This window comes from Pseudophryne corroboree, chromosome 3 (genome assembly GCF_028390025.1).
Source record: "Pseudophryne corroboree isolate aPseCor3 chromosome 3, aPseCor3.hap2, whole genome shotgun sequence".
Classification (NCBI taxonomy): Eukaryota; Metazoa; Chordata; class Amphibia; order Anura; family Myobatrachidae; genus Pseudophryne; species Pseudophryne corroboree.
The window spans coordinates 30,053,140-30,068,083 of record NC_086446.1 but is presented as its reverse complement, the minus strand read 5'-3'; the positions used below and the strand labels follow the sequence as shown (position 1 = coordinate 30,068,083).

The 14,944-nt window shown below is 48.6% G+C and overlaps 1 protein-coding gene and 1 pseudogene across 1 annotated transcript in view; one reads left to right on the top strand and one right to left on the bottom strand.

The window, feature by feature from the left end:
• The window catches only part of LOC135054595 (oocyte zinc finger protein XlCOF6.1-like), a 164,661-nt gene that overhangs the window by 72,290 nt on the left and 77,427 nt on the right, over positions 1-14,944 (bottom strand). The window lies entirely within an intron of this gene.
• Positions 3,949-7,287, top strand: LOC135055856 (oocyte zinc finger protein XlCOF6.1-like; annotated as a pseudogene).

The following is a 14,944-nucleotide window of genomic DNA, read 5'->3' as shown; positions in this document are numbered from 1 at the left end:
CCTTGCCAACAACTCCCTCAGGCAGGGAGGCAGTGCTAGAGGCAATTCACAAGCTGTATTCCCAGCGGGTGATAGTCAAGGTGCCCCTCCTTCAACAAGGACAGGGTTACTATTCCACAATGTTTGTGGTACCGAAACCGGACGGTTCGGTGAGACCCATTTTAAATATGAAATCCTTGAACACATATATAAAAAAATTCAAGTTCAAGATGGAATCGCTCAGGGCGGTTATTGCAAGCCTGGACAAGGGGGATTACATGGTATCACTGGACATCAAGGATGCTTACCTGCATGTCCCCATTTACCATCCTCATCAGGAGTACCTCAGATTTGTGGTACAGGATTGTCATTACCAATTCCAGACATTGCCGTTTGGTCTATCCACGGCACCCAGGGTATTTACCAAGGTAATGGCCGAAATGATGATACTCCTTCGAAAAAAGGGAGTTTTAATTATCCCGTACTTGGACGATCTCCTGATAAAGGCGAGGTCCAGGGAGCAGTTGTTGGTCGGGGTAGCACTATCTCGGGAGGTGCTACAACAGCACGGCTGGATTCTAAATATTCCAAAGTCACAGCTGGTCCCCACGACACGTCTACTGTTCCTGGGGATGGTTCTGGACACAGAACAGAAAAAAGTGTTTCTCCTGGAGGAGAAGGCCAAGGAGCTGTCATCTCTAGTCAGAGGCCTACTAAAACCAAAACAGGTGTCGGTGCATCACTGCACGCGAGTCCTGGGAAAAATGGTAGCTTCCTACGAAGCAATTCCATTAGGCAGGTTCCATGCGAGAACTTTTCAGTGGAACCTGTTGGACAAGTGGTCCGGATCGCATCTTCAGATGCATCGGCTGATAACTCTGTCTCCAAGGACCAGGGTGTCTCTGCTGTGGTGGCTGCAAAGTGCTCATCTTCAAGAGGGCCGCAGATTCGGCATACAGGACTGGGTCCTGGTGACCACGGATGCCAGCCTTCGAGGCTGGGGGGCAGTCACACAGGGAAGAAACTTCCAAGGACTATGGTCAAGTCAGGAGACTTCCCTACACATAAATATTCTGGATCTGAGGGCCATTTTCAATGCCCTAAGTCAGGCAAAACCCCTGCTTCAAAACCAGCCGTACTGATCCAGTCAGACAACATCACGGCAGTCGCCCATGTAAACTGACAGGGCGGCACAAGAAGCAGGACGGCGATGGCAGAAGCCACAAGGATTCTCCGATGGGCGGAAAATCACGTGTTAGCACTGTCAGCAGTGTTCATTCCGGGAGTGGACAACTGGGAAGCAGACTTCCTCAGCAGGCACGACCTCCACCCGGGAGAGTGGGGACTTCATCCAGAAGTCTTCCAACTGATTGTAAACCGTTGGGAAAGGCCACAGGTGGACATGATGGCGTCCCGCCTAAACAAAAAGCTAGACAGATATTGCGCCAGGTCAAGAGACCCTCAGGCGATAGCTGTGGACGCTCTAGTGGCACCGTGGGTGTACCGGTCGGTTTATGTGTTTCTTCCTCTCATACCCAAGGTACTGAGGATAATAAGGAAAAGAGGAGTAAGAACTATACTCATTGTTCCGGATTGGCCAAGTAGAGCTTGGTACCCGGAACTTCAAGAAATGATCTCAGAGGACCCATGGCCTCTGCCGCTCAGACAGGACCTGCTGCAGCAGGGGCCCTGTCTGTTCCAAGACTTACCGCGGCTGCGTTTGACGGCATGGCGGTTGAACACCGGATCCTGAAGGAAAAGGGCATTCCGGAGGAAGTCATTCCTACGCTGATTAAAGCTAGGAAAGAAGTGACCGCAAACCATTATCACCGCATTTGGCGAAAATATGTTGCGTGGTGTGAGGCCAGGAAGGCCCCAACGGAGGAATTTCAGCTGGGCCGTTTTCTGCACTTCCTACAGTCAGGGGTGACTATGGGCCTAAAATTGGGTTCCATTAAGGTCCAGATTTCGGCTCTATCGATTTTCTTCCAGAGAGAACTGGCTTCACTACCTGAAGTTCAGACTTTTGTTAAGGGAGTGCTGCATATTCAACCCCCTTTTGTGCCTGCAGTGGCACCTTGGGATCTCAACGTGGTGTTGGATTTCCTAAAGTCACATTGGTTTGAGCCACTTAAAACCGTGGAATTAAAATATCTCACGTGGAAAGTGGTCATGCTGTTGGCCTTGGCTTCGGCCAGGCGTGTGTCAGAATTGGCGGCTTTGTCATGTAAAAGCCCTTATCTAATTTTCCATATGGATAGGGCAGAATTGAGGACTCGTCTCCAGTTTCTCCCTAAGGTGGTATCAGCCTTTCATTTGAACCAACCTATCGTGGTGCCTGCGGCTACTAAAGACTTGGAGGCTTCCAAGTTGTTGGACGTAGTCAGGGCCCTGAAAATTTATGATTCCAGGACAGCTAGTGTCAGGAAAACTGACTCGTTGTTTATCCTGTATGCACCCAACAAGCTGGGTGCTCCTGCTTCAAAGCAGACTATTGCTCGCTGGATCTGTAGTACGATTCAGCTTACACATTCTGCGGCTGGACTGCCGCATCCTAGCCCATTCCACGAGGAAGGTGGGCTCTTCTTGGGCGGCTGCCCGAGGGGTCTCGGCTCTACAACTTTGCCGAGCAGCTACTTGGTCGGGGTCAAACACATTTGCTAAATTCTACAAGTTTGACACCCTGGCTGAGGAGGACCTAGAGTTTGCCCATTCGGTGCTGCAGAGTCATCCGCACTCTCCCGCCCGTTTGGGAGCTTTGGTATAATCCCCATGGTCCTTACGGAGTCCCAGCATCCACTTAGGACGTCAGAGAAAATAAGATTTTACTCACCGGTAAATCTATTTCTCGTAGTCCGTAGTGGATGCTGGGCGCCCATCCCAAGTGCGGATTGTCTGCAATACTTGTATATAGTTTTTGTTTAACTGAAGGGTTTTTGTTGAGCCATCTGTTGAGAGGCTCAGTTATTATTCATACTGTTAACTGGGTATAGTATCACGAGTTATACGGTGTGATTGGTGTGGCTGGTATGAGTCTTACCCGGGTTTCAAAATCCTTCCTTATTGTGTCAGCTCTTCCGGGCACAGTATCCTAACTGAAGTCTGGAGGAGGGTCATAGAGGGAGGAGCCAGTGCACACCAGGTAGACCAAAAGCTTTCTTTTAGTTGTGCCCAGTCTCCTACGGAGCCGCTATTCCCCATGGTCCTTACGGAGTCCCAGCATCCACTACGGACTACGAGAAATAGATTTACCGGTGAGTAAAATCTTATTTTTTTTTTGTTTAGGGTGCAGCTCTGACTGATATTAAGGTATAAAATAAAGAAGGTGAAAAAGAGACGTATGTGACTAATATGAAGGTAGAAGATATAGAGGGAGAAGAAGAGACGTATATGACTGATATGAAGGCAGAAGATATAGAGGGAGAAGAAGAGACGTATGTGACTGATATGAAGGTAGAAGATATAGAGAGAGAAGAAGAGACGTATGTGACTGATATGAAGGTAGAAGATATAGAGGGAGAAGAAGAGACGTATGTGAATGATATGAAGGCAGAAGATACAGAGGGAGAAGAAGAGACGTATGTGACTGATATGAAGGCAGAAGATACAGAGGGAGAAGAAGAGACGTATGTGACTAATATGAAGGCAGAAGATATAGAGGGAGAAGAAGAGACGTATGTGACTGATATGAAGGCAGAAGATATAGAGGGAGAAGAAGAGACGTATGTGCCTGATATGAAGGCAGAAGATATAGAGGGAGAAGAAGAGACGTATGTGACTGATATGAAGGCAGAAGATACAGAGGGAGAAGAAGAGACATATGTGACTGATATGAACACAGAAGATACAGAGGGAGAAGAAGAGACGTATGTGACTATTATTAAGGTGGAAGATATAGGAGTAGAAGAAGAAACAAACGTGACTGATATGAAATGAAAAAATAGAGAGAGAGAAGAAGAGACGTATGTGATGGGTGATCAGCAGTATAAGGAGGAGGAAATCCCTACGGATATCAGCACAGGTGAGTGATAAACACTTATTACAGAGTAGAGTCACATATTTTCTTCGGTGACTACAGCAATTTCTTACCCTACACCCTCCTCTGTCACTACATACTAATGAGGGAACTATCTACCCAGTGGGGGAGTCAGGAGCCATCATCCCCTATTATACTCCTGCTCTCCCCCTCACATCATGTCACTGTGTGTCACCAGCCCAGAGATCTGACCAGTCTCCTCCCCACACTCTCTGGTGTATCTCATACATCAGGAGCCATCAGCCCCTATTATAATCCTGCTCTCCCCTCACATCATGTCACTGTGTGTTATCAGCCCAGAGACCTGACCATTCTCCTCCCCACACTCTCTGGTGTATCTCATACATCAGGATCCATCAGCCCCTATTATACTCCTGCTCTCCCCCTCACATCATGTCACTGTGTGTTACCAGCCCAGAGATCTGACCAGTCTCCTCCCCACACTCTCTGGTGTATCTCATACATCAGGAGCCATCAGCCCCTATTATACTCCTGCTCTCCTCCTCACATCATGTCCCTATTATACTCCTGCTCTCCTCCTCACATCATGTCACTGTGTGTTATCAGCCCAGAGACCTGACCATTCTCCTCCCCACACTCTCTGGTGTATCTCATACATCAGGATCCATCAGCCCCTATTATACTCCTGCTCTCCCCTCACATCATGTCACTGTGTGTTATCAGCCCAGAGACCTGACCATTCTCCCCACACTCTCTGGTGTATCTCATACATCAGGAACCATCAGCCCCTATTATACTCCTGCTCTCCCCCTCACATCATGTCACTGTGTGTTACCAGCCCAGAGATCTGACCAGTCTCCTCCCCACACTCTCTGGTGTATCTCATACATCAGGAGCCATCAGCCCCTATTATACTCCTGCTCTCCTCCTCACATCATGTCCCTATTATACTCCTGCTCTCCTCCTCACATCATGTCACTGTGTGTTATCAGCCCAGAGATCTGACCAGTCTCCTCCCCACACTCTCTGGTGTATCTCATACATCAGAAGCCATCAGCCGCTATTATACTCCTGCTCTCCCCCTCACATCATGTCACTGTAAGTTACCAGCCCAGAGATCTGACCAGTCTCCTCCCCACACTCTCTGGTGTATCTCATACATCAGGAGCCATCAGCCCCTATTATACTCCTGCTCTCCCCTCACATCATGTCACTGTGTTACCAGCCCAGAGATCTGACCAGTCTCCTCCCCACACTCTCTGGTGTATCTCATACATCAGGAGACATCAGCCCCTATTATACTCCTGCTCTCCCCCTCACATCATGTCACTGTGTGTTACCAGCCCAGAGATCTGACCAGTCTCCTCCCCACACTCTCTGGTGTATCTCATACATCAGGAGCCATCAGCCAATGGCTCCTTCCAGTCTGTGCTTGGATGTTCTGTGCTGTTGCTCTTCATCTGCTGACCTGTCTCTATCCTGTTCTGCCCTTCTGTTGTCTTCCTGTGCCCTGCGCCATTCCCCTACCCTGTCCTGCTGCCTCCCCCGCTCTGTGCTGCTGCTCTCCTACCTTCTGATAGATTGTGAGTTCTGATGTTCAGCCTGACTCTAGCTATAGGGCTGTGCTACCTGAGATTGGCCAGAAGGGGACATAGAGGCTGCATAACTGTTACTTTATGCTACCTGTGTTTCCTCCTGGAGACCTTTGAGAATTGTAGATTCATGGATAGGAGGTGCTGCTAATTTATCCCACATCTCTACCCTGCTGTCATGTCTCCAGTGTGTGTGTGACAGCAGGGTAGAGAGATATGGGAAATATCCGGTGGCCGTCACAGCTGGGTGATGTGCCTTTGTATTTTAAGACAAGAGCCATCTGTGTTTTGTGCTTCATAATTATTTGTAATCTGGAAAAAGGAAATAAAACCACTATACTTGATGTACTCAATAATAGCATTGTGATTTGTTCTTAGTTAAATAAAATAGAAATAATTCTGTTTCCTTGCATTTTATTTTATTTCCAACAGATGGTCACTCAAGCTTGAAGACCTCAGAGGGAGACCACATATTGTCTCTACATTGTAAAATAGAAGATAACCTCACATAGGATTCTCCAGGAGAGAAGCCTGTTACTCTAAATATACATCCTGTAACTCACAGTGTACATATATCGGGATCCGTTCAATTTGCCGGCTGTCGGGATCCCAGCGGTATATCATCTGATCCCTCTAATCATGGGGATTGTTCTCCTGATACCTCCAATATTGCTACTCACAGTACAGCTCACGCAAGTGATAAAAACTTTCCCGGTTCTGAGTGTGGAAAATGTTTCTCAAAGAAATCACTCCTTGTTGCACATCAGAGAAGTCACACAGGTGAGAAACCGTTTACATGCTCTGTGTGTGGGAAATGTTTTGTACACAAATCATATCTTGTAATACATCAGCGATATCACACAGGTGAGAAACCATTCCCATGTTCTGAGTGTGGGAAATGTTTTACACAGAAATCAAATCTTGTTATACATCAGAGATGTCACACAGGTGAGAAACTGTTTCCATGCGATGAATGTGGGAAATGTTTTACACGGAAATCACATCTTGTTGCACATCAGAGAAGTCACACAGGTGAGAAACCATTCCCATGTTCTGAGTGTGGGAAATGTTTTACACAGAAATCAAATCTTGTTATACATCAGAGATGTCACACAGGTGAGAAACTGTTTCCATGCGATGAATGTGGGAAATGTTTTACACGGAAATCACATCTTGTTGCACATCAGAGAAGTCACACTGGTGAGAGGCCATTTCCATGCTCTGAGTGTGGGAAATGTTTTACAATTAAAGCAAATCTTGTTAAACATCAGAGAAGTCACACTGGTGAGAGGCCATTTCCATGCTCCGAGTGTGGGAAATGGTTTACATTGAAATCTTGCCTTGTTGCTCATCAGAGACGTCACATCGGAGAGAAGCCATTTTTATGTTCTGAGTGTGTGAAATGTTTTACAGTGAAATCAAATCTGGTTGCACATCAGAGAACTCACACAGGGTAGAGGCCATTTCCATGTTCTGAGTGTGGGAAATTTTTCACACAGAAATCTTACCTTGTACAACATAGAAGAAGTCACACAGGTGAGAGGCCATTTTCATGTTCTGAGTGTGGGAAATGTTTTACACAGAAATCAGCTCTTGTTATTCATAGAAATACATGTAAAAGATGAGCTAATCTTTTTTGTTTTGAGTACAAACAATAGCAGAATGGACAATAAACACTGCCATCTGCAGATAAAACATTGGCACTTTCTGCAGCAGGGAACACTGGGTTCCACAGGGATAACATTGGGGTGTAGAGTAGGATCTTGATCCGAGGCATCAACAGGCTAAAATCTTTGATTGTTCCCAAGATGCTCAGCGGTGCCTCCTCTATAACTGTGCCTTCATGCACAGGAGCTCAGTTTGTAAGTTGGTGCCTGAAGTGCAAGCAGCTAACAGGCAGGGCTTCTCCAGCAGCCCTGAAAATAACTTTTAAAAGAAGATAGAAGACCTCAAGGGCTGCAGCAGAGACAGTCTGTGTTAGATGTCAGTCAGACATCTCATGCTGCAGCTCCATCACCTCCCCCGGTGGCGCTGTATACTCCCGTGCCCTGGTTGCCGGGTACTTACAGCGGAGGCTCTGGTTCGGCAGGTCAGGCACACACACTCACCGCAGCTCTCCGGGATCGCGTGGCCGCTTCTAGGGAGGAGGTAAGAGGGTTCCCCAGGCGGGACCCGCTGGAAATCGCGATCCGACGCGGCCATTAGGAGGTGGTCCGCGCACGCTGGTGTGGACAATGTGTTGGGACCCCACTAGACCACCAGGGCAGGGGCACAGGTCGTTTTCCGTTTTATTATGGCCCGCAATACCCGGTGGTGAAGTCCAGCAAGGGGATAAGGCTCTGACCTGTAGCCCCTCCCCCAGCCCCTGGGCACCATTTAGAGTAAATGTTTCCGCTCTGGAGCTGCATCTCTCTATCTCCCTCACTCCCTGTCAGTGTTTTGGCGCCATTACACACAGCTGCGCTGATTCTGGGACTACTGGGCGGTGCCTCCTCTGTAAAGCCGCCTGCATTAATAGCGCTGTGCATTTTACAGGACCCTCAAGTATTCAACATGTCTTTTGACAGTGTTAGGAAACAGTGCATTACTTCAGGGTTATGTAGTGCAAGTGCCCTGTGATATCCATCCAGTCTTTACTGTGCATTGATATAACTTTAAGTTTATATAGCTTTACTTAGTATTGCTAGTCTGGGATGCGGTCAAGATGCCGCCGGCCGGAATCCCGGCGGTCGAAATACAGACGCCGGAATCCCGACCGCCACAATCCCGACCGCCACAATCCCGACATATTCTCCCTCCGTGGGTGTCCACGACACCCATAGAGGGAGAATATAATAGTGTGCCGAGCGTAGCGAGGCACCGTGCCCTCAGCGTGGCGAGGCACCGTGCCCGCAGCGTGGCGAGCGAAGCGAGCCCGCAAGGAGCTGCGCTCCGCTCGCCACCCCTCTCGGGATTGTGTGGTCGGGATTCCGGCGTCGGTATTTCGACCGCCGGGATTCCGGCCGGCGGCATTTAGTACTGATCCCGCTAGTCCTGTGCAGTTTTATTGTTTGTCATCATTTCTGCATTGTACATGTGACTGTGTGTGTGTGCATAGAGCTGCTGCGTGATTTCTACTTTGTGTATCTCACTCAGATTGCTATCCCTATATTCTATACCCTGAGGGGGCTAAGTGCATCAGGGTTATTATTTGATATAGGTATTTCACAGGATATACTTATTGTGTATTTTTCTTTTGTGATTTTCAGTCACCGTATACCTCTTGAATCCTCTGTTTGTGCTATCACACTGCACAGGGGGTTCTTGGTCAGGTATTATACTGCCGATATTGTGCTGTTGCCGTGGTTCACGCTCTCATATGTCAGCTTCAAGGGGCGACGGTTCTGTGGCTGATCCCGCAATACGCGGTGGTGATGTCACAGACACATTACAGGAAAACATAGCAGAGGAGGGTTCAGGTTCTGGGGGTTCCCTACCCCCCAGTAGGTCTGTAGCAACGGGGGTACATAACGACCCACCTTGGGATACTTTCTCTACTAAATATGCTGATAACAAGACTTACGCCCCCTATGGGACCTCATGTGCCGGTACAGCCACATATTGTCCCTGCAGTTAATCCGCCATGGGCAGATCTCCTGTCCACTCAGTTACAACAATTGAATCACTCATTGAACAAACAGAAACCTAACCCTCTCCCACCTAAGACCAAGGGATCCTCTAAGTGGGCCATTACTTCCTCACAATCCACCCATGTTTCAGACACTTCGTCTAATGAGGATGGCGTGTATACTGACCCATCAGACACTGATCCAGATGCTTCTGATGGGGAATCTGTTTCACAGGTGGATGTTCCTGACCTATTAGAGGCTATCAGGCTGATTCTTCAAATTGATGATTACCCAGAACCTGTTGTTATCTCTAAAAAAACCTGATAGGTACAAACGTCAGAAGGTTACTAAATTAGTTTTACCTCATTCTGACCACTTAGTTGACATACGTAAGGAATCCTGGGAAGATCCAGGAAAGAAATTCACACCTCACAAGAAGATGCTAGCTCGCTATCCCCTCGCTGCGGAGTTATGTAACATTTGGGAAACGCCACCGCTGGTGGATTCGCAAGTAGCTCGGCTGGTGGTGTCCTCTGCTCTGCCTGTCACTACCGTCACCTCTCTGAAGGAACCAACGGATAAGCGTGTGGAGGGTTGCTTAAAGGCTATTTATACCCTTGCGGGAGCTGTGCATCGGCCCACTATTGCGGCTACTTGGGCTGCAGAAGCTATTGAAGCGTGGGCTCAGCAGGTGGAAGCAGAGCTGCCGTCCAATTTTTCTGATAATGCTAGACAATGTCTTTCATATATTGTCACAGCTTCTCATTACATTAAGGAGGCGGCTTTTGATGCCGGTGCTCTGGCGGCCAAGGCCTCTACTACGTCCATTCTGGCTCGCTGGATTCTCTGCCTACGGTTCTGGTCTGTGGATCTGGACTCTAAGAAAACCCTGGAGGTGCTCCCTTTTAAGGGGAACATCCTTTTTGGTGAGGATCTCAACAAGATTGTTGCTGACTTAGCTTCAGCTAAGACGGCATGTCTACCTAGTACTGCTCCTTCGGTCCCGAAGGTTAAGAGTACTTCTTTTCGTTCATTTTGACCTCCAGGTAAAGCAAAGGGTCAGTTGTACCCGAAACAGGCTGGGCTGCCTGTCAGCCTGCTTTCAAATCAGACAAGCCTACTGCATGATGGGTCGGGCCTCTCCCTGGGGGATCCCAGGGTGGGAGGCCGACTTCTAAGGTTTACCCAGGTATGGTTGAAGACCACTTCCGACGCCTGTGTAAGGGAAGTCGTCACTCACGGATACGCCATATCCTTTAAGAATCATCCCCCTCATCAATTTTGCCTGACAAACATCCCTTCGGATCAGGTGAAGGTAAAAACTCTTAATTTGGTGGTACAGTCCCTCCTGGACACAGGAGTGGTAGTGCCGGTGCCTCTGGCTCAGAGAGGCAAGGGGTACTATTCACCGCTGTTCCTAGTCCCGAAACCGAATGGGTCCTCCTGGCCCATTCTCAGCCTCAAGTCCTTGAACAAATTTGTGAGGGTCTCCAAGTTTCGTATGGAAACTCTTCGCTCTATTGTTGGCTTTGGAGTCCGGGGACTATATGGTCTCCCTGGACATATAGGATGCTTACCTCCATATTCCTATTGCAATGTCGCATCAGCAATACCTGCGGTTTGCTATTGGCAACCTTCATTATCAATTTCGGGCCTTACCTTTTGGATTGACCACGGTTCCGCGGGTATTCACAAAGGTCATGACGGTAATGACACCCCTACTCCGCCGTCAGGGTGTCAGGATCCTACCTTATCTGGACGACTTGCTGATCCTGGCGAATTCTCCTCCGTCATCTGGATCTGACGGTCCAGTTTCTGCAAACCCACGGGTGGCATATCAACTGGAAGAAATCTTCCTTGGTCCCTACTCAGAGCATGGTGCACCTGGGGGCATTGTTGGACACTTACAACCAGCGGTTGTTCTTGTCTCAGGAGAAGGTCCTGAACCTTCAGGACAGAATTCAATGCTTCCTCTATCGCCCGCGAGTGTCGATACACTCAGCGATGCAAGTACTAGGCCTCATGGTGTCGGCTTTCGACATGGTAGAGTACGCTCAATTTCATTCCCGCCCACTGCAGAAGCTGATTCTTGCCAAGTGGGACGGCCTACCTCACCGGATCAGATCTCACATGATCACCTTGTCTCCGGAGGTTCGTCTGTCACTGAGCTGGTGGCTACAGGACCATCGTTTGAGCAGGGATCGTCCCTTCCGGATCTCCAACTGGGTCCTTCTGACGGATGCCAGTCTGCGGGGTTGGGAAGCGATGTTGGAGCAACACTCTCTTCAGGGTCGGTGGACCAGGGAGGAGTCTCTTCTCCCGATAAACATTCTGGAATTGCGGGCGGAGTTCAATACTCTAAACCTGGCCCAGCATCTCATACAGAACAGGCCTGTTCAAGTACAGTCGGACAACGCCACCATGGTGGCGTACATAAATCATCAAGGTGGCACTTGAAGCCACATGGCAATGATGGAAGTCGTCTGGCCTCCATCAAGGTTCATATTTCTGCCTTGTCAGTATATTTTCAGAGAAAAATTGCGGCTCTGCCTGATGTTCATACATTCACTCAGGGTGTTTTACGGATTCAACCTCCCTATGTCCCGCCTTTGGCTCCTTGGGATTTGTCGTTGGTTCTGGAGGACTTGCAAGGATCTTCGTTTGAACCTCTTGAATCTGTGGACCTTAAGTGGCTTACTCTTAAGGTCTTGTTTCTGCTGGCTGTTGCCTCTGCTAGACGGGTTTCAGACTTGGGTGCCTTATCCTGTCAGTCACCCTTTTTGATTTTTCACCGTGATCGGGGCGGTTCTTAGGATGCTCCCTGGTTATCTACCTAAGGTGGTGTCTTCTTTCCACCTTAACCAAGAGATTGGGGTTCCAGACTTTATCTCTCCTGAATTGTCTTTCAAAGAGCAGTCTTTGGATGTGGTACGGGCTCTCCGTATCTATGTGAAGAGGACAGCCTCCATTAGGAAGTCTGATTCTCTTTTTGTACTTTTTGGTTTTCACAAACGTGGCTGGTGTTATGATTCCAGCACTCTGGTCAGAGGAGATCTTATGGCAAGGACCGGAGCACTGGAACGGGATGCTGGGGAAGGGAGCAGGACAGGAAAATAGCCCCTGGCGGCCTAACTCTGTTGTCTCACCCGTGTTGTCAGAAATCCCCTGCGAGACTATGGTTTCTTGAGCCCTTGGCAGCCGCGTTTGAAGGGCGGATTATGTCTGCCCAACTTCGATGCCCCCCGGTCTTAATGAGAGACAAAGGGAAACCCGAGACAGGGTGATAACAAGAGGCCCTCTAACTAAACAACCAGGCCAGGGGCTAAGCAAACTCAAAACTATAATATGTGCGGAGAAACCGCCAAGGAAAAGGACAACCAAAATATCCACTTGTCCAATTCTCCTACCCGGCACCGCGAGTACCAGAGAGGACTTGTTGAAGCGGAACCCTCCGCAAATGCTCCAAACACAGAATATAAAAGGTAAAGCGGCTGAGCCGCAACACATGGCAGAGCCGCAACTCACGAACACCACTGGATATAAAACGGTGATCAGTCAGGACTCCAGGGACGAGATGGTAACTCCCGAGTACAGGACTTCTGAGGACTGGAATGACCGGATACAGCAGGACTGGAAACAGACTCTCAGCAAACAAAGGCAGCATGCAGGAAGCTATTACCGGCGTCTGTGAGAAGCCCTGGGAGTGTACTTAACAGGGAGTCCTCAAATCAGCTGTTTAGAGGCTGATTGGACTAAATGCCGTGCAGCTGTCTTGCTGCACGGCCAGAGAACAGGTGAACGCATTAAATCCTAAAACCCAGCAACGGGGAACGCGGTCCGCCAGTGGCGTCCCCGTTGCTAGGGTCCGTGCGGCTTCAGCGCGCCCGGCGTCTAGTGTTGCTAGGGAGCCGGCGGCTGTACGTGCACGGCGTCCCTAGTTGCTAGGCACCGGGTCGCGCGGACAAGCGGACCCCGGCGCCTAACAGTACCCCCCCTTGAGGAGGGGTCAAGGAACCCCTAAAGCCAGGTTTCCGAGGAAATTCCCGAAAAAATGCCCTCTTGAGCCTCGGGGCATGAAGATCCTTATCCAGGACCCAAGACCTTTCCTCCGGACCATAGCCTCTCCAATGAACCAGAAAATAAAGCCGGCCCCGGGACAATTTGGAATCGAGAACCTTCTCCACCAAGAACTCCTGTTGTCCCTGTACATCCACCGGAGATCTACCCTGAGAGATCCTCCGAGGAAATCTACTGGAAGAAACGTATTGTTTCAACAGGGAACAATGAAACGTATTTCCAATCCTGAGAGATCTTGGTAAACGTAACCGAAAGGCAACTGGGTTGACTCTTTTAATAATAAGAAATGGCCCAATAAATTTGGGTCCCAATCTAGCCGAGGATTGTCGAAGCCTGATGTTACGAGTCGACAACCATACCCTATCTCCCACCTTAAAAGTGCAAGGACGTCGGAGCCTGTCAGAAAATGTCTTCTCTCGAAAGGCCGCTTTTCTGAGAGCAAGGTGCACTTTTTTCCAAATGGCTCTGAGATGGGAGGTTAAGGTTAGCGAGGAGACTGAGGAATGATGAAAAAAAGAATTAGCTCTGGGGTGAAAACCAAAAACTGAAAAGAATGGAGACTCTTTAGTGGAGGAATGACAAGAATTATTGTAAGCAAACTCCGCCAACGGAAGAAACTCGGACCAATCATTCTGGAGTTTGGCAGAATACAAGCGCAAATACTGTTTCAATGATTGGTTAACTCGCTCGGTTTGCCCGTTGGATTGTGGGTGGTAACCGGATGTTAACGACAATTTCATCTTTAATGAGGCACAAAAACATTTCCAGAATTGTGCGATGAATTGTGGACCCCGATCAGAAACAATATCAGTAGGCAACCCATGAAGTCTGAAAACATGGCGGAGAAACAAAACTGCCAACCCTTGGGCAGAAGGCAATCGGGGGAGAGCAATAAAATGAGCCATCTTGCTAAAACGGTCCACTACCACCCATATGACTCGGAATCCGGCTGAAAGGGGAAGGTCAACCACAAAATCCATGGAAATATGAGACCATGGCCTGAGAGGAACATTTAAGGGCATAAGTTGCCCGATAGGCAAGGAACGGGGAACCTTATGCTGTGCACAAACCTGACATGAATAAACAAACTCCCTAACGTCTTTAGAAAGACCAGGCCACCATACTGAGCGAGAGACTAACTCCAAAGTTTTAGAGATTCCCGGATGCCCGGAAACTTTGTTATCATGGAATTCCGTTAAAACAGTAGCTCTCAAAAACTCAGGGACGTAAAGACGACCAGCAGGAGTATTTCCAGGAGCTTGGTGTTGAAGCTGTTTTAACTGGGTAAATAAATCTTGTGTGAGGCCTGCCCAGATGACCGAAGATGGAAGTATGGGAGTAACAGGACTGTTATTGTGAACCGGAAGAAAGCTGCGTGACAGGGCATCAGCCTTAGTATTCTTGGAACCAGGCCTGAAAGTGATTATAAATTTGAAACGAGTAAAAAATAAAGCCCAACGTGCCTGCCGGGCATTAAGCCGTTTAGCCGATTCAATGTATTGCAGGTTTTTATGGTCAGTCAATACTGAAATAGTATGTTTTGCTCCCTCCAGCCAATGCCTCCACTCCTCGAAAGCCCACTTTACCGCCAGTAACTCCCGATTACCAACGTCATAGTTGGATTCAGCGGAGGAGAATTTCCTGGACATAAAGGCACAAGGATGTAACTCCAGAGACTCCGGATCCTTTTG